Source organism: Amblyraja radiata, chromosome 11, assembly GCF_010909765.2.
Source record: "Amblyraja radiata isolate CabotCenter1 chromosome 11, sAmbRad1.1.pri, whole genome shotgun sequence".
Classification (NCBI taxonomy): Eukaryota; Metazoa; Chordata; class Chondrichthyes; order Rajiformes; family Rajidae; genus Amblyraja; species Amblyraja radiata.
In genome coordinates, this window is record NC_045966.1 from 19,172,954 (window position 1) to 19,193,370 (window position 20,417).

At 40.1% G+C, this 20,417-nt stretch overlaps 1 protein-coding gene across 3 annotated transcripts in view; it reads left to right on the forward strand.

Annotated features, from left to right (window-relative positions):
* LOC116978352 (serine/threonine-protein phosphatase 2B catalytic subunit alpha isoform-like) overlaps positions 1-20,417 on the forward strand; it is a 329,244-nt gene that overhangs the window by 176,454 nt on the left and 132,373 nt on the right. The window lies entirely within an intron of this gene.

Here is a 20,417-nt window from a genome sequence, read left to right on the forward strand (position 1 = left end):
GCCAGGCCCACCTTTGTTCTCCTCCCATTCCCCCTCCCCTCTCACGGCATCCCCCTACACTGATCTCTGATGAACTCTGATGGGAAGTAACTAGAACTCCCCTACCTGAGTCCAATGTATAACATTTACATGCACGACACTGCAAATTTAAGTCAATGTTTATTATAACATGAAAAAATTAAACATTACGCACATCCAAAATTAAAACAGAAATACATAGTATACATTACATGGTTAAACGCAAATGAGTATTTTACAATACTTTTGAATGAATCTACACCTTTTTCTAAATTCGCTACTACACTCCAAAACTGAGTTCCCATTGCACTTAAGGCAAAGTTCTCACAGCATTCCTGGTCTTAGGCTCCACAGAAGTCATATAGAGTCAAACAGCATGGAAACAGGCCCTTTGGCCCAACTTGCTCATGTCGACCAAGATGCCCCATCTACATTAGTCCCACCTGTTCATGTTTGACCCATATATCCCACTCAACCTTTTCTGTCGTTGTACCTGTCCAAACCTATATGATAATGCTGTAAACCTGTGCTGAGGAGTGGCAAGAAAATGACTTTCATTTGGATCCCCACAGAGCAAATTCTTGATCCTACTGTTTCCCTAGATGAAATGGAAGGAATATTGAAGGGCTTTTACCAAGAAGGTACATTGAAAAATCAAAGAATAGAAAGAAAAATATTTTTAAGTGTATTAACAGTTAATGAGTAATTTAATATTGCACCAAGGAACAATTTTGCAAATATGACAAAGTATTCTGCTGGTTATTGATGCTGTGTCATGGTTACTATCAGCTCTGATGGTGAGCTTATATAAAGTTTGACAATATCAAGGCCTTTTTCCACAACTTTAATAGGTTAATCTCACAAGAAAATCTTGCACAGATATCGTCTGTAGTGCAGTCAATTTTAAATGAATACAGTCAGCAATTAAAGTTGTGGTGGTGCTAAATATTTACAATACCTCTGAGTTTCAAGGAATTTAATTAGTTGAATTTCATCTTGAGCAGCTTGTTGGGAGCAACTGCATTATGTAGACTGATTTGATTTGACTGATTAAATAACTTCCTGACAACAAGGTTATGTATGTTTACCATCTTACATAAAAAGTTATGTTGGAAATATAAAGAAATATTTACTTTAGCAACTTTCTGATTCATGATCACCTGGGCAGATCTCATGAAAAGATGAACATCTGCAGCTCAGCAATGCTTAAATCAAGAAAAGGGCATGAAAATTTAATGTATTATGAGGAGATGCTTAATCATTGAACCTGAAAGGCAGACAGAATTGAAGAATGTTAGATTTTATGAGGCATACTAAACTAGATATATGAGTATGTGGTAAAGTCTAACATAACCAAGGAGAATGGATAACAGAATAATCAGTGAAAGGCAATACACAACTTGAAGGAAGGCAGTTGTACCATCTGTCACTCAGAAACACAGAGAGAACATTAATGAGCCAACACATTGACAGAAGGGAAGCAATTTCAACCTATAACAAACATTTAAAGAAAACTTTTTAATGAGCATTCCCATTAAGAAAATATTTCCTCTTTTTTAGCTTTATGGCAGAGAGATTCATTTATGTGTACCATAACCACCAAGACTGTGGCTGCTTTCTCAGATCAGGCTAAACTAGGGGATGTGAACAAGCAACCCCCTCCTGCCTCCTCAAAATAAATTGCCTGAATCTGACCCACCTCCATTCTAATTCTGCAACTGCTAACAATGTTATCTTCCTTCTTCCAGAAGCATCTCGGTACCAGTGGTACAATAGTTAGTGCTATAATCTTACGGTTCGGACACCCATGTTGTGGATTTCCTCTAATTGCTTCAGCTTCCTCCCACACCCCAATGATGTGCTGACAGGCTAATGAGGTATTATGACTGTTGTTGTAGATTGCTGGCAAAAATAAATAAATAGAAGTTGATGAGCAAGTGTGAGAGAGAATGAGTTACAGGAGTACAAGGAAATAAGGCAAGAGATAATGGGATAAATGGAACTGCTGGATTGCACCTGATGGGCTGAATGGTCTCCTGTTGTTATAACTTTCCCTTCTCTCCTTCTATCTGCAGTTCTTTCAGACAGATTGGCCATAATTAACTGGCCTTCATCACCCTCTCTCGTGAAAAACATCCAGGTGGTTGATATTACTCCCCAGCTGAGTCGCAGATCTTGATTTAGAGTTAGATTGAAAGATTGTGTAGATACTGATGACAGAAGAGAGCCAACTACCTTTGCAACTGCTTTTCTTATCTTTGGAAAGGACCGTAGGCAGTTAGAGGTCAGTGAGCAATGTTACATGCATGTGTTTGTTCTGCATGAATGGAGCTGTGTCTGACATGAGCAACACAAGGTTGCCTTCCAGTACTCTGGCTTGCTGCTGTATTTGTTCTTGCTTTTATGACTTCAAATGGTAAATAATATTTCAGAACCATTATTCAGAATCATATACTAAGGTAAATAGAGTATCTTGCTAATTTGTTTACTTCTGAGCTAAGGAAGGAAACAAACTATGTGGCTTATGGATTTGACAACAAGGTACAAAAGTGTTTTATTTGCCTTGTGACTAAAAGGCAATAAAAGATATTTAAGGCCAGAAAAAAAAAATGTGCCTAGGAGTTAGACCCACTTGTGTATATTCTTTATGCATTATTTGCACATAAATTGTATTTTTACAGGTTAGACCAAACAAATGATAATGTATTTGTCAATTAGCAAACACAGGAAATTGGTACTTCCAGTCATGATTTGCCTTAATATGCCTAGTGTTCATCTGGTGTTGGATGTGCATCTAATGATATGGTCCAGTGTGCAGTGGCCATTCCTGCACTTATCAACAGAAATTAATTGTTAAAGGTGCGACCTACAACATAGTGAAATATGGAGCAAATCGTAGTGTTGATGGAGAGGTCACTAAAAATGGTCCCCAAAATCCATTGATGTATTGGTTTGAACCTCAGTTTCTATTCTGATACAGCATTGCTGATTCTCTCATTACTTTTTTGTGTCTTTCTACTTAATTCACAACAGCGATCATGCTGCAGTTTGCTGAGCTCTGAGCCTGGGATTAGTAGTGCGCCGTCTCATTGCACAGGAATTTGATCACTGTACATGATTTGGCTGGATTGTGCTGGTGATAGTGATGCCTCTACACATTGTTGACATCTGCTGACCCACCCTCAGAATTAATCTCACATTCATGGCAGCCTTTTTCCACAGCTGTTCTGTGATTGATGTGGACAGAATCTCTTTTAAGGTCTGGTGGGCCTTCCACCGTTCCCAGTGTCAATGCTTGGCAGCTGCATTCATTGGGAACTGCACAAGCAACTTTACTGCATGAAACATCCTTCTGACCATTTCCCCCCAAATCCCTTTCATTTTATCTGAATGTACTAATATAACATATAGAGCACTTTCAGTTTGAAATCCACTGTATGGTGTCTAGAAAATTAACTATCTTGGCAATTGGTTTACACCTATATAACAAGCATAATATCAGTCAATCAATGTTTTGAACACATTTGCTTTGAATCCTTTTTAATGTGCATTATCATTCTCTTAACTTATTCTCAGAATCTCCTGCTCGGATTATATGTACATCGTATTCCTTTCTATTTCAGAAGACTTCCTGTTTTGCGTATCAAACCAAAACAATACTGTGCAACCAGAAACCGATGAGAATACACAGCCACAATTTTCCGAATCTTGATTGCTAACTAGTCGAGACAAATTGCACTTGGGTTCAATTATGCTTGTTAGACATGTCCATAATTCACCAAGTAATGGTTAAGAGTATTTGAGTCTCTATGTATTACAATTTTGACAAATTACATTGAGACTGAAAGATGTCTAAATTTTAATCAGCAAATATTTCTCTGGCTTTTCTGAGTAATACAGTGATGTCCAGAGCAGCTGCATTTGTACTGCTGTTTCCACCTCAGATGTCTGCCTAAAACATTCAACCATTTGGTGATTTTCCAGCAAAGAGACAACATGGCTGCAATTTTCTGACTCTGTTAAAGATACGTCAGAATTGGATAAGAAGGGTCTTGACCCAAAATGTCACACGTTCCTTCTCTCCAGAGATGCTGCCTATCCCGCTGAGTTACTCCTGCATTTTGTGTCTATCTACGGTTTAAACCAGCATCTACAGTTCCTTCCTACACATAAGAGTTACTCATCTATTTTCAAGGTATAACATACAAATTACTCTTGTACTTTTATTTGTGCTTAAGTTTGTGTTCAAACATCTCACTCCTTTCGCAAGGATAAACTCTTGGAAAGTGGCCTGTCTGGAAGGACAGGTTCCGATATTCTGTGCTAATAAACTGGCCACAGTATTTGCCACCATCTTCAATCTCTTGCGTCATCACTCCACTATCCCCATCCACGTCAAGGAAATCATCATTCCAGTGCCCCAAAAAAAATCTGGCCTGTCTCATTGACTAAATCTGGTAGCTCCAACATCCACCACAATGAAGTGCTTTGAAAAACTGACAATGACCAACATCTGTACGGTCTTCCAGACAATCTAGACACCTTGCAATTTGCACACAAGAAAAATAGGTCAATGGAGGACACCATTTCCTTTGCATTTTATTCGGTTCTGGATCATCTTGACAATAAGAACATATATGTCGGGATGCTATTCATTGGGTACAGCTCAACCTTCAACACCATAATACCAAATACGTTTAGACCTTGACCTTCATGACTGTAAATGTCTTCTGGAAGAACTCGGTCAGTTAGAATTGGTCCTCAAGGTTGTATGCTCACACCCTTGCATTGTTACCTGTGTAGCTTGTCTGTGTGGCCAAGTACAGCGCCAACATGAACTTTAAGTTCACCACTGATGCCACTGTTGTTGGCCCGATTAACAATGATGATTACATTAATGTACAGAGTACACTAGAGCGATCAAGAACCTTATGTCAGGCAGTCAGGCCAACAACCTAGTGCGTAACATCAAGCAAGATAAAAGATAAAAGTCTGAAGAAGGGTTTCGGCCCGAAACGTCGCCTATTTCCTTCGCTCCATAGATGCTGCTGCACCCGCTGAGTTCCTCCAGCGATTTTGTGTACCTAAAAGATAAAAGGGTTGCTTTTAGATCTAAGGAAGCATGATGGAGGTGAGGGTTAAAGTAACTGTGCTGCTATAGCTTCAAGTTCTTCGGAATCCATATAACCTGATCCCTTCACTTTGGTGCAGTGATCCATAAAGTACATTAGCATATTTTCTTTCTTAAGCATCTTTAAGGATACGACATGTTCAGGGCAATTCTCTCAAACTTGTGCAGATGTGCTATTGAGAGTATTTTGATGGGATACATTACAGCCTGGTATGGCAACTGCTCTGCCCTTGACTACTGCCTGAACCTGCAGACAATGATGAATATTACCCAGTTCATCATGGGTCTCATAGCTTCCTTCCATCCAGACCATCTTCCAGTCTAGTGCATTGTGTCTGCAAAACCGGAAGTATTGCCCAAAAATGCCTGCCACCCTGGCTGTATCCTTTTCTCTCTTCCAACTTCTGGGAGAAGCAACAGGAGCTTGAAAGCCGGGACGTCCAGACTGAACAAAAGCCTCTTCCACACAACTATCAGTCTCATGAACCAATCTGCTGTCTCACACTCACTTACCATTGGCACTACCACATATTCAACTCTTAACTCTACCTCATTCAGTTATTCCATTATTGCACATCAGTAATATTTTGCACTACTTCAGTTTGCACCATTCTGTTGTTTTTACAATCAGTGTTGTGTTTATCGTGTACTTATTGCGCACGTTGTTTATTCTATGAGCTTCATAAGAACCAATAATTTCGTGGACACAATAAACAAACAAAACATCCCCCATTTCTTCTACCCAGAGATACTGCCTGATCGGCTGAGGCACTCCAGCACTTTTTGTCTATCTTTGGTGTAAACCTGCATCTGCAGTTCCTTCCTACACATCGACTTTTTTAAAGTTGGATTTCATTAACCTTTGCAACTTCCTCAGCTTTTTGAACTTCTGTACCTAATATAGTTTTTTTTTACAATAGGTACAGGAGTAGGCCATTTGGCCCTTCAAGCCAGCACCGCCATTCAATGTTATCATGGCTGATCATCCCCAATCAGTACCCCGTTCCTGCCTTCTCCCTATATCCCCCTGACTCCGCTATCTTTAAGGGACCTATCTAGCTCTCTCTTGAAAGTATCCAGAGAACCGGCCTCCACCACCCTCTGAGGCAGAGAATTCCACAGACTCACAACACTCTGTGTGAAAAAGTGTGTCCTCATCTCCATTATAAATGGCTTACCCCTCAATTTTAAACTGTGGCCGGTTCTGGATTCCCCCAACATTGGGAACATGTTTCCTGCCTCTAGCCTGTCCCAACCCTTAATAATCTTATATGTTTCAATAAGATACCCTCTCATCCTTCTAAATTCCAGAGTATACAAGCCCAGCCGCTCCATTCTTTCAGCATATGACAGTCCCGCCATCCCAGGAATTAACCTTGTAAACCTATGCTGCACTCCCTCAATAGCAAGAATGTCCTTCCTCAAATTAGGGGACCAAAACTGCACACAATACTCCAGGTGTGGTCTAACTAGGGCCCTGTACAACTGCAGAAGGACCTCTTTGCTCCTATACTCAACTCCTCTTGTTATGAAGGCCAACATGCCATTCACCTTCTTCCCTGCCTGCTGTACCTGCATGCTTACTTTCATTGACTGATAAAGAAGGACCCCCAGATCCCATTGTACTTCCCCTTTTTCCAACTTGACACAATTTAGATAATAATCTGCCTTCCTGGTTTTGCTACCAAAGTGGATAACCTCACATTTATGCACATTCATCTGCATTTGTCATGCATCTGCCCACTCACCCAACTTGTCCAAGTCACCCTGCATTCTGATAGCATCCTCCTCACAGTTCACACTGCCACCCAGCTTTGTATCATCTGCAAATTTGCTAATGTAACTTTGAATCCCTTCATCTAAATCATTGATGCATATTGTAAATAGCTGCGGTCCCAGCACCGAGCCTTGTGATACCCCACTAGTCACTGCCTGCCATTCTGAAAGGGACCCGTTAATCCCTACTCTTTGTTTCCTGTCTGCCAACCAATTTTCTATCCATGTCAGCACTCTACCCCCAATACCATGTGCCCTAATTTTGCCCACTAATCACCTATATGGGACCTTATCAAATGCTTTCTGAAAGTCCAGGTAGACTACATCCACTGGCTCTCCCTTGTCCATTTTCCTAGGTACATCCTCAAAATATTCCAGAAGATTAGTCAAGCATGATTTCCCCTTCGTAAATCCATGCTGACTCGGACCGATCCTGTTACTGCTATCCAAATGTGCCACTATTTCATCTTTTAATTACCCTTTCCAACCTTTCCTTTTCCTGATGGCTCTCTGTCATTTTCTTTCTATTCAGGAAATTCATTGGAATTCATTGGAATTAGCTGCAGACATTGATTATATGATATGAAGTCAATAAGATTCACCAAAGATGGTGTTCCTCACACAGGCTGCATTTCTGCTCCTGTTATGAATTCTTCTTATTAATTGGAAACTGCAGTATAACCAGCCTTAATTGGACTCTCTGTTAACATGTTTAATTAATGTTTTCACAGCATCTTTGCATATTTAATTCTGACAACTGATATCGTTGTTAAGATCTCTCTACATATCTCAACTGCGAATGCCAATATGCTGTGAGACAAAGATATCCAATAGATTCTCAGGACCGACTATTTCTATTTTTTCAATGTTATAAATACTTGTTAATTTATGTTCACTTACTCAAGAAGCATAAGAAGACAATGAAAGATAATTTAATACACATGGCAGACTTGGACTGCTGTTAGACTATTGGAATAGTAGCTGAGATCTGGAAACATTGCACAGGATATATGTCAATTCAGTGGTACTACATAGAAGTTGGGCTTTAAGCAGTTTTGGTCCACAAATGTCGCATGTGCTGCATGTAGCATTTACAATTTTTATTGTGATTGAGGCATCATTGCTTTAAAAACATATTTGTTGTAGCTTTGCATTTTAAGAGCATTGAAGACATTCCTGAGTATTTCACAGTTAGCTTGCTTAGTATTAGTTGTTGTGATATTTGCGTGGTCCCTATTTTTAAAGACGAAGACATTGGCTCATTGAAGGGCAAATCATGGAAAATGAGGATAGAAGGATCACGTAGGAAAGGTGGGGTGGGGCTGGATAGAATGTGTCACTTGAGGAATAAACATTTAGACAAACCTAGCAGTCTCCCTTTGCACTGCACTTTCATCCTTTGCTGATTGGCGCAAATGAGAGAGCTCTGATCAATCACCGGTCTATGTTCTCCGTGGATGCTGCCTGACCTGCTGAGTTACTCCAGCACTTTGTGTCCTTTTTGTTTGTAAACCAGCATCTGCGGTTCCTTGTATTCAGAAAGTTTCTCGTCTCTCTCGAAGCTGTATATGCTAACATGCTTTAGCGAATTTAGAAACAGCTAGTTGTAAGGACAATTTATTTATTATCATATAGTTTGCAGATGACACGGAAATTGATGGTATCATAAATAGTGAAGATGGTTATCAAAAATTACAGCAAGATCTTGATCAGCTGAGCAAGTGGGCTGAGGAATGGCTAATGGAGTTTAATGCAGATGAGTACAGAGGTGTTGCATTTTAGGAAGTCAATTCAGGGCAGGACCTTCACAGTGAATGGTAGGGCCTTGGGAAGTGTTGTTGAGCAGAGGCATCCAGGCGTGCAGGTACATAGTTCCTTAAAAGTGGAATAGTGGGTAGATAGGGCAGTCAAAAAGGCTTTTGGTACATTGGCCTTCATCAGTCAGGGTATTGAGTATAGAAGTTGGGATGTTATGTTATAGTTACACAACATGTTGATAAGGCCATCTTTGGAATATTGTGTTCAGTTTTGGTCACCCTGCTAGAAGAAAGATGTTGTTAAGCTGGAAAGAGTGCAGAGAAGATTTCCAAGGATGTTGCCAGGATTTGAGGGGCCAGAGCTCCAGGGAGAGGCTAGGACTTTATTCCTTGGAGTGCAGGAAGCTGAGGGGTGATCTTATAGAGGTGTATAAAATCATGAGTCGGATAGGGAGAATGCATAGAGGCTTTTACCCAGAGTAGGGGAATCATGAACCAGAGGACAAAGGTTTCAGGTGAGAGGGGAAAGATTTAATTGCAGCTTGAGAGACAACCTTTTCACACAGAGGGTGGGTGGTGGGTATGTGGAATGAGCTGCCAGAGAAGGTGGCTGAGGCAGGTACCATAACACCATTTAAAAGATTTTTGGATGGATACATGGGTAAGACAGGTTTAGAGGGATATGGACCAAATATGGGTAGATCGGACTAGCAGAGATGGGGCATTACCAGCATGATGGCAAGGTCAATGATATCACCGAGTAGCTACAGCGCATCCTCAAAGGAAAGGGCGCTCAAATGAATGTTATGGTCCTCATCAACACTAATGATATAGGCAGAAAGACGGGTAAACTCCTGTGGGCAGAGTTAGGGGAACTAGGAAAGCAGGTCCTCAAAGGTAGTGATTTCAGTAATATTCCTGGTGCCATCTATGGATAAGTACAGAAATAGGAGGATGGAGAAAATGAAAGCATGGTGGAGAAAGAAGGGCTTCAGATTTCTGGGACATTTATGGGCCAGCAGGGCCTGTACAAATTGGATGGGTTGCGTGTCAGCTGGCCTGGGGCCAACATCTTTGCAGTGGGAGTTAGTGTGATTGGGGAGGCTAGCTTGGCTGAGCGATTTGAAGATCTAAGAACAAAGCAGGAAGATGGAATTAGAAAAGTAGTTATTTAACAATTGTAGTATAGGAGGTAGTTGAGGCTGGGGCTATCCTAACGTTTAAGAAACAGTTAGACAGATGCATGGATAGGACAAGCTTGGAGGGATATGGACCAAGCGCAGGCAGGTTAGGACTAGTGTAGCTGGGACATGCTGGCGGGTGTGAGCGTTGGGCCGAAGGGCCTGTTTCCACACAGTATCACTCTATAACTCCATACATAGAAAACAAAATCAAAAAGCAAAGTACAAAAACAAATGGAAAAATTAAAGGCAATGCATTGGAATGTTCTCAGTGTTTGCGACAAGGTAAATGCATTAATGGTATATATAAATGTAAGCAGGTATGATCTATCTGCCATTACAGAGACGTGGCTGCAGGGTGAGCAAAGCCAAGAGTTAAATATTCCGGGGTATCTGACTTCTGAAAATGATGGGCAAAATGGAAAAGGAGACACTGTAGAACTATCAATAAGTAAGTTCTGTCCAGTGATAGAAACTGATCATGGCTTGCCGATGATGATGAAGAATCACAATGCATTTGAATCGAACTAAGAAATCCCAAGGGGCTAAAATCATTGGTCGAGGTAATTTATCATAGACCAGCGGTTGGTAGTAGCAATATTGAGTCTCACATCAATCTTCAAAGTACGGTTGTATGTAATAGCTGTAAAGTATTTATAAAGGGAGACCTTTAAATTGCATAAAGACTGGAAAAATCAAATTTACTAATTGGATAAAAGATGCTTTCATGGAATATATATAAGATTTACATCCAGATCAATATGTTAAGGAACCAACTTGAGAAGCAGGCTATTTTGGATCTTGTTTGTACAGTGAAAAAGCATTGATTTTTGTCAAGTAGTCTTTGAGGAAGAATGATTATAATCTAATAAAATTGTGGTTGATAGTGATGGAGTGGCATGCAAACGTAGGATCATAAGTCCAAACGAAGGAAGCAGTGAAGTATGAGAGAGGTAGTTGTGGTTGAGAATCCAATGCAAAGTATGATGATAAAAAGATAATGGTTGAGATTTAAGGAAATCATACACTAGTTGCCGAAAAGAGTAGTTCCGTTAAGGTGCGGAAACCCCGAAATAAATAATTAATCCATTGTGTGAGTGAAATGAAAGAAAGTATTTAATCAAAAGAAAGGTCTGGTAAAGTTGCCACACATAACAGTGAGCTTGAGGATTAGAAACATTTTAGAATTTAGCAAATAAAGTTATAAAGAAAGGAGAGATACAATGTGAGATTCAAAAAATGTTAGTCATCATGAATTATCAAGTAAAATTAAAATAATCATCAGAGCTATTATATATTCATAAAAAGGCAAAGATTAGAGAGAGGTCTATGGACAAAGACAGGAGAATTTAAACATAGAAACATAGAAAATAGGTGCAGGAGTAGGCCATTTGATCCATCGAGCCAGTACCGCTATTCAATATGATCATGGCTGATCATCCAGAATCAGTACCCTGTTCCTGCTTTCTCCTCATATACCTTGATTCCATTAGACCTAAGAGCTATATCTAACTCTCTCTTAAAAACATCCAGTGTAATGGCCTCCACTGTCTTCTGTGGCAGAGAATTCCAGATTCACAACTCTCTAGGTGAAAATGTTTTTCCTCATCTCAGTCCTAAATGGCCTACCCCTTATTCTTAAACTGTGATCCCTGGTTCTGGAGGACTCCCCCGGCATTGGGACCATTTTTCCTGCATCTAGCCTGTCCAATCGCTTAAGAATTTTATACGTTTCTATAATAATCCCTCTCATCCTTCTAAATTCCAGTGAATAGAAGCCCAGTTGATCCATTCTTTCATCATATGTCAGTCCTGCCATCTCGGGAATTAACCTGGTGAACCAACGCTGCATGTAGAAGACCTCCTAGGACCATGTAGAAGACCTCCTAGGACCATGTAGAAGACAAGCTACGACTATCTACGACCTAATCACATGCTGCTGTTTACATACCTTTTTTTTCGCAATGAGTCAATGAAAATGACCGGTCAGGAAAGGCGATTAACTAAGACTACCTACAACTACCTAAGACTACCTACGACCCCACTACGACTGGACCTACGACTACAAAAGTATCGATTTTCTCACAGGCGACCAATTTTTGGTCATAGGAAAATTTTCAACATGTTGACAATTTTTCGGCGACCATCCTGAGGCCGCGACTAGTTCCCAGAATACGGGAACTCCTCCCGACCATGAAGGAGACCACCTGCGACCATGTGACGATCTTATGGCGAGCACAGAGTCTCCTAAACTCGCCTAAGAGGTCGCTTAAGTGGGACAGGCCCTTCAGGATGGTCAATGACTTGGAGGATGTGTTGTTGGTGGTGTTCTCTTGCCCCTTCCACCTACAACCCTTGCCTTTCTTGATGGTAGTGTATGGGGGATTGAGATGAGGGTGGGGAGGGAGGGGAGGGAGGGGAGGGGAGGGGGGGTGTTGGGTGGGGTTTCTGTTGAAGCCTGAGTAAATGCTGTGCATTTTACAATATGCTTTCTCTGGTGCATCTTTCCAAGTCTAGGAGTCACTGAAGACATGCCAAATTTGGTAATTCTCCTGAGGAGGTAAAGGCATTGGTGTGCCCCCTTGACTGTCATTTCAATGTGGATGTTCCACAACAAATCATTGGTACTATTTACACCAGGGAACATGAAGCTCTCAGCCATTTCTCCTGGCACCATTGGTGCCGATTGGGGCACCTACCTTACCACACTTCCTGAGGTCAATTACCAGCTCCTTCATCTTGCTGACATTGAGGGAGAGATTGTTGTCCTAACACCATGATCCGGTCCACCACAATGGTGTCATCTGCAAATGTGTAGATGGAGTTTGAGCTGAGTTTGGCTGCACAGTCGTGAATGTATTGGGAGTATAGTAGGGGACTGAAGCCCATCCTTGCCGGGCACCAGTGTTGACCGTTTGGAGGTGAGTTGGATGGGATTATGGTGTTGAAGGTGGAGATTTTATCGATAAATAGGAGAAGAAGAATCAGACTGCTACTTTATGATGTCAATCCAGAAGAGAGTTAATGTTTATTTCACAGTGGTCGACATAGGAAATTCAACCTAAAATAATTCTAATTTTGTACAGTTTGGGTAGCATTATTGCCTTCACACAGCTTATGCCTAGAGTTATATAAAGGGAAACTTGTACATCTCTTGCCAAAATGATCCCCCACATTTGTTGAGTCATCTGTGTAGGATGATGCTCTTGCTTTTCTCAAGTGTAACAATTATGCAATTAAAACATTTCAAAAAATGTAAACACAAGACCAGAGGATCACTCTGAATCAATGGTTTTGCGTCATTCCTTACAAAAAGCTGGTTGTCTTTAATGATTGCAAAATGATACTGCATATTTTTTTCTGGCCTTACCCTATTCATTGGTTGCAAATTCTAAATCTGAGATATTCATGACATTTACAATAATTAATTTCGTTTTTTTTTTGTAATTCGGACTACTTCTACTGCCAATTCTACAGCTTTTATGATTAAAATAAACAACAACAAAAAAATGAATATTCCATCTGTCTGCATTATCAAACATTCAAGTTAACATTCTGCCAAATTTTCCAATGTTTGAAGATGCATAGGTCAGAATATATATTTTTTAAATGTTCATAATTCTCTTTTGAAATTTCTCAATGGTATTTAGCAATGAAGCTAATTACATTATTCTCTTCCTCATTGTAGACTCTGCTGCTTGTTTTTGAGAGTTGAGTTTGTTGAGTTCTGATTGACTATTGTGATTATGAATGGTTTGTGAATGGAATCTTTGTGTTTAGGAGAGACTTCACTGTATATGACCAGTGAAGCAGGACTTCATCAAGAACATCCCCTTGGCCGCATTGTGGTTTTCCCACGTCCATGTTACTTAATTTTCACGTGTCACCCATACCTTCGCTCCATAGATGCTGGCTCGCCCGCTGAGTTTCTCTACCATTTTTGTCTACCTTCGATTGTTCCAGCATCTGCAGTTCCTTCTTAAACAATATTTCAATTAATTTTCCATCTCTCTCTTCATTTATCAATATTTAGCTTTCTATTACTTTCACTTTCATTAATGTCTCTGTCAATGTTCCCTTTCTTAATATTCCCTAACCCAGCTCACCGTTTATACTATTATATACTACTACTATTATTACCACTATCGCTACCACTAGCATTAATATTACTACTTTAAGGTTCTACCTTAAGTTATAGGTAAATTTCCGCTATGGTGCTCTGTTTAGCAATACCATGCAGGGTGCTGAATCATTATGGAGCTCTTACGTTTCCATTTGGAAGAAGTACTTTTCCCTGTATTTTGAGGCCTAATTCACACAGGCTGCACACTACTATGCTGAGAACCGTGCATGAAATCCTGCCCCCTGCCTTAGTTTCCTAACTATGAATATGTCATGGGAAGACTCAAAGCTTTGGAGTAACTCTGCAGGTCAGGCAGCATATCAAGAGAATATGGATAGGTGACGTTTCTGGTCAGGACCTTTCTTCAGACTACTCCAGTTCTTTGTGGCTTTTGTAAACCAGCATCTGCAGTTTCTTGTTTCTTCTATAAATATTTCATGTTGCGGGGAAGCTTGGTGTTGTAAATTTGTGATATTGCATGCCATTATTTAATTAATCTTTTTATAAGCATCATATCGAAAGTGATCAGAATCTATGAATTATTAAGAACCAAAATCCATAAATTTGAAATACACTCCATTCACCAAATCCTTAAACCGTCTTTTGTGTAAAGTGCGCCTAGTAACAGAACCCATTTTTTGCACAATTTTGTCCATGATTTTTCAGTCCTCAGCAGGACGACACACTCACAATATTGAATTATGAATTAACTACTTACATGCAACCACATATGTAGGGACATATGTATGCCTTTCCTATTGCATTGTAACATACAAAACGTGGATTGAACTTCTAAGAACCGTGCTTGATCTCAATACAACTTCTACCCTGATTAACCTATGGAACATAGGTAAGCTGAACAAGCTTTTAGATAAGACTCATATTTTAGTGGCCAATTCTGGATATTTATATCTTCAGTTAAGTCCACAAATTCTTCACATTTTGTTATTTGAAATCGATGTCACTGGTGCAATTGTAATAAAGGACGACACACAGCAATTGTAAGGGAAAATAAATATCCCCCAAATATTTATCAGAAGTCTGGCTGTAAAAACGTTTAATGCCTATTAATTCACATTAGACCATTGTTTGTCAGTGTTCCAATGAGCATTTTGTTTTATTGAGCCTGGCACTCTAGAACTAAGTAACACCAAGGCTCAAAGTGTCAGTGATGAATGAATGGCACATGTGCTTTTCTTCCCTTGTCTTACCGTTATAGAATGTGCAAGGGAAAATAGAAAGAAAATCAGATGTGGTCTGTGTCCACAAGGTTATAGGAGAGCATGACCCAAGTATTTGGGGTCTGAGAGTAGACGGGACGTGGATTAGTGTCATTGATCAATAATTGGAGGAGTCCAGTGGAGTTTGGATTAGAGACAGGAGGAATGGAGACCTGGAAAAGTATGGAGAGGTCATGGATCAGTTTTATGATGGCAATTGGGGCTTATTAAAGTTTGAAATGATTGGGGGTAGGTTGTAAAAGTTGAATGAATCAGTGAATGTTCAAGGAGGTAATATATTAGAATAAGTTCACCTCAATTTGGGAGTTCCCCTTTAAATAATTTGTTGCAGATCAAACATTGAAGATGAAACCTTCATATTTAGTTGAGTTCCCCAACCACAGATATATTTCAGAATGGTTAAATAATTTCTATAGTAAAGCTCCAAAGGAAAAATGCTTATTCTACCATTGGATGTGGAAAACATGCAATTGACATTAATGCAACCGGAAATGCCTGGTCAAATGCCTGGAGTGTCAGGATTTGAAATGTAAATGTTCAGAATTGGATTTATTCCAGAAGAAAATTGATCTTAGCACGCGCAGCAGAGAAATAGTACAATTCATTGATTCCTATTCACTAGCATACTTGGTGGAGACCCACACAGTAGCTGCAAGAATGTGCAAACTCCACACAAACAGCACGCACGATTGTGATGGGTCTCTGGTCCCTCGAACCGTGTACTAGAAGTACTAACTGCTGCAACATTATGCTGTCCAATCTGCGGGAAAATAAATATCCAATAAGAAAATGTTAGTTTAATTTATTTTAGTTTAGTATAGTTTAGAGATACAGCACCAAATCAAGCCCTTTGACCCACCGAGTCCATGCAGTCCAGCAATCCCCGTACACTAGCACTAATCTACACACTTGGGACAATTTACAATCTTCACCGAAGTCAATTAACCTGCAAACCCGTATGTCTTTGCAGTGCGGGGGGGAAACGAGGCACCCGGGAAAAACCCACATGGACACAGGGCGAACATATAAACTCCATACAGACAGCACCTGTAGTCAGGATTGAACCCGGGTCTCTGGCATTGTAAGGCAGCAACTCTACCACTGCGCCACCATGCCAGTGATAAATTAGTTTCACAGTGCAGATAAAATGGGAGGAGAGGACAAAAGGAAACATCTTTCATTGAGTAGAACGGAGGAAGGAATAAAAGATGAATATGATAATATTCCAAAGCATTTGGGGTTGATAATGGAGAAAGTGAAGAAATACATGTTGAATCTGAAAGAAATATGAATGGGACCAGCAGAATTATTACTGAAAATTATTGAACTCATCACTGACCAAAAGGTTCAAATGTGTTAATTTGTTAAGTGAAGTTCCCTCCCTCCATCTCCAGCTTATTTTCATTGGAGCAGAGTAAGAAGCAGAGGTCCAGGAAGTGGTAGGTGACCAGAAGCTCTGGGGCACACTTGCAGATCAAAGAGAGGGGTTCCAGAAAGCGATCGAATGCAGTGTTTGGATGGTAAGATTTAAGTATAATTTAAAAAAAACACATATCCCTCGTATAAATGCAATTATCTTCATCAATAAAAGAAATAAACAAATAGTAGTTGACTGCTTGGTACAGAATGTAGTTGAGGCCAGTTCATTGGCTATATTTAAGAGGGAGTTAGATGTGGCCCTTGTGGCTAAAGGGATCAGGGGGTATGGAGAGAAAGCAGGTACAGGATACTGAGTTGGATGATCAGCCATGATCATATTGAATGGCGGTGCAGGCTCGAAGGGCCGAATGGCCTACTCCTGCACATATTTTCTATGTTTCTATGTTTCGATTGGCACATCGATATGCAGGAAATGGAGAACAATGGATCATGTGCAGGCAGAGGTGATTCGTTTAACTTGACATCATGTTCGACACAGACACTGTTCTTGTCCTGTACTGTTCTATGGTGCATGTTGAAATACTTATTTTCTATGTTTCTATGGACATAGAAACTAACAACATGGATAGTTGAAAAATTGAAAGAAAGCAATTCATATTTATTTGACACACCACGGGGAATAAAGTGTTGGAAAAACAGGAAATGTTCATCTTTCAATCATTCCTACAACTTTGTATATCGTTCTCCATCTGCACTTTCAAACATGCATTTTTCTGTTTGTAGAAACAAGGAACTGCAGATGTTGGTTTATATGAAATGACACAAAGTGCTGGAGTAACTCAGCGTGTCAGGCAGCAACTCTGGAGAAAATGGATAGGTGATGTTTCAGGTCAGGAATCTGAAGAAGGGTCCCTACCTGAAAAATCACCTATCCAAGTTCCCCAGAGATGCTGCTTGACCTGCTGTTACTCCAGGACTTTGTGTCCTTTTATGCATTAATCAAGTTGGGGAGAAGGGTGAGTGGTCCACATGGATGCACGTCCAGTGCCCATGTGCTCAGGCTTCCTTTGTACTCCTACATTTTTTTGAGCAAATTCCAGATTTAATCTAGATTTTGTGAATTGTCACCTTGTCGTGGTGGAGAAGCTTGTGTGGACCTGAGATTCTGAGAGCGATGCTGTCTGGAGCTATGCTCCTGGTAAGGTCACCCATGTCGGTGTTGAAGGGGAGATCTCTGACAAAGAGCAACCCAACCAAGACCTCAACGGTGGAACAGGCGGAGGATTATGGCTGACCTTAGTGGAGCGTCACAACGGCTGGGAAGGTGGATGAAGGCTGCAGCAGAAAATAATCTTTGGTTGTCTTGGACTTCATACCACTGGATCCTGAACCACATCTGTCAAGGACCGTGGGGTGGTTTTCTGTGCACCAGTCTCCCCATGTTAAACAAAGTCACGCACAGGCGTCCTCCATAAAGGGAATAGCACCCGGGAGACACCCATGGCCAGCCATGACCGAAGGGTGCCTAAGAAGATATATGAGAAAATAATATACAAAAGTAAATCCCACCATTATAAATAGGATACATTAATGTCGATACACCTGTGTGTTTCAGTGAGCGTGGCATTTCAGTTGCGTATCTCGTTGCACTTATTTGCAATGACAATAAAAGATATTATTATTATTAAAGAACATTGTCAGAGATGTATTCAGCTGAATTTTTTTATACATCAAAAAACAGCCGGAATGTATAAGAGAAAGCTGCATTAATGTTTTATTTGCAATGTATTATTTAAATGGAGTACAAAAGGTGATGGACAGTCATTTTTAATTACTATTAACAAGAGTGTGGGTGTAAGCACATGTGCACAACTGAGGTGTGTTTGAGTTGGTGTTGATAAGTGTGGGCTCATAGAATTGTGTTTATGGAGATATATGGACTGGTTCAATTCTGCTTCAATGAATCCCGGGAGATTTTGCATTTTTGTACATGGTCTCTCCATCATGAAAATCTGAAATTAATCTTTATCAAGTATATGCATATAATGCACATTTCATTAAATAGAACAAGTGGTTTATCTTCTTTGTTGCAGCTTTAGTCAGCCCTTCATCAGAGAATGCAAAGTGTGATCTGCAGCTGCTGTTATGTTGGACATCAAATTGCTGACAGTATTCAGATATGAAAGAGGAGACAGGAAATACTTTTATGTTGATTTTACTTCCATATATTAGAAAGAACACTTCAGTGGCTACTGACTCCCACCCGGCGGTCTAGCTATAAATATATTTTGCATGTCTATGGTAGAAACCTGAATTAAAGCCATTCCCTGACATTATAAAGATAGAAAGTGTGAAATTGTAAAACTTGGTCCTTTTTGTTAGTACACTGCAGGTGATGTCTAACTCAGGTGATGTCCAATTATGCCTTTAAAGTCTACAGATGTGATGATCTCGTTTTGCAGTAGATTGATTTGCTCTTATATTTGTGACGCCAGAATAAAGCAAAAAAAGGGAACTGAGTGGCAAAAGATTTCCTGACAACACAGCTCCTTACTCCATTGTACAACTCTCATAGATACATGCGCACACACACATGCATAGCTTCTCCACAATTGCTTCCACCATCTACAGCTTGAAAATTCAAACCCCAGCAGTATGAACTTCAAATAACCCTTGATTTCCCTCTCTCTGCATCCCTCCCCTTCCCAGTTCTCCCACCAGTCTTACTATCTCCGACTACATTTTATCTCTGTTTGCTTTGTTGTTACCTTCTCCCAGCTAACCATGATCTATTCTACATTTTCCTTGATCTCCATTCCCTTTGTCCTGTTCCCACACCTTCACACTTCCTTATCTATGTATCTCCCTCCCTCTGATGCCAGTCTGAAGAAGGGTCTTGACTCAAAAGGTCACCATTCCTTCTCCCCAGAGATGTTGCCTGTCCCGCTGAGTTACTCCAGCATTTTGTGTCCATCAGTGGGCCGAAGAGCCTGTTTCCACACTGTATCTCCAAACCAAACAAAACTAAACCACTCATAGATACTGTTAGTTCAAACTCATGTATATTAGATGGAACAAAGGGGAAGATACAGTTTACAGAATATAGTTGTCAAGATTGTAGCACATCAGTTCCTCATCCAACGCTAAGAACAAAAATATTTTTTTAAGAGCAAGCAACTGAATGTTGGTGCCCTGCCTTTAATATAATCAACTGGTCCTTGTTAATCATTCATTATGATCTCCGCCTGTATTTTCATAGACATAATGTTATTTAGTCCTTTGGGTGTACTCAAGGACAATTCAGTGGTTTTTCACTCTCAATGGTGAAATTATTGGTCAATGTTCAATAATTAGTCAATACTAGAAGTACAAAAGAAGCAAATGACCAATTTATGTTGACATTAGTGGGTACACACAATTGCTGGGGAAACTCAGCGGGTGCAGCAGCATCTATGGAGCGAAGGATGTTTACATTAGTGCCAGGTTTTCATCTAAGGCAATGGAAAATAAATTACAGATTGGATTACAATGTCCTGCCAATTGCTAATTAGCCAATTTTGTATTGCTGGCAATAACCTAGTTGCCTTATTAAAGAGATCAAAATCCTTACTTGATCATTAGCGCTAAATGGGCACCATAGTGTTAGCTCCTTCTTCTGCTATCTCAATATTCAGTTCCATTGACTTCAGAGGAATAGATACTGGAAGGGCTATGCAATGGGCAATGTTAAATTAGCATCTATTTGGCACTCATTGTCATATAATTGTTGTCTAGTTGTTATGAGCCCGATTGAAAAATTTCCCCAGAAAA